The following is a 431-nucleotide window of genomic DNA, read 5'->3' on the forward strand; positions in this document are numbered from 1 at the left end:
GCTGCTGACCAGGCTGGGGGTGCCCTGTGTGCCCACTGCCCCCAGCCTGGCCTCGGTACCCAGCACTGTCCCCTCGCCGGTCTCCCCCGCGGGCACTGTGCTGCTCTCAGCTCCATGTCTTGGGTGCTGCCTTGGAGGAGGGAGGGAGGGAGGGAGGCGCTCAGTGAGGTCCTGGGGAGCCCCCTGCTTGCTTCCTTATGGGGTGCTCCCGATCCTTTGCTGCCCCGGGGAAGGCTCCGGGCACTGTAGGGGGACCGAAGGGAGAGCAGGTGGCCGAGCTACATGGCTCTGCGAGGGGAGGACGGGAGGACCCGCCAGCACATGTGCTGTTCGCTTATGAGGACGGGCAGCCAGGGGGCAGGGGGAGCTGGGAGGGGCCCCTGCAGGGCTGGGCTGGCTCCCTACCTGGGGTCCGGCCAGGCTGGGGAGGG

Source organism: Myotis davidii, unplaced genomic scaffold, assembly GCF_000327345.1.
Source record: "Myotis davidii unplaced genomic scaffold, ASM32734v1 scaffold217, whole genome shotgun sequence".
Classification (NCBI taxonomy): Eukaryota; Metazoa; Chordata; class Mammalia; order Chiroptera; family Vespertilionidae; genus Myotis; species Myotis davidii.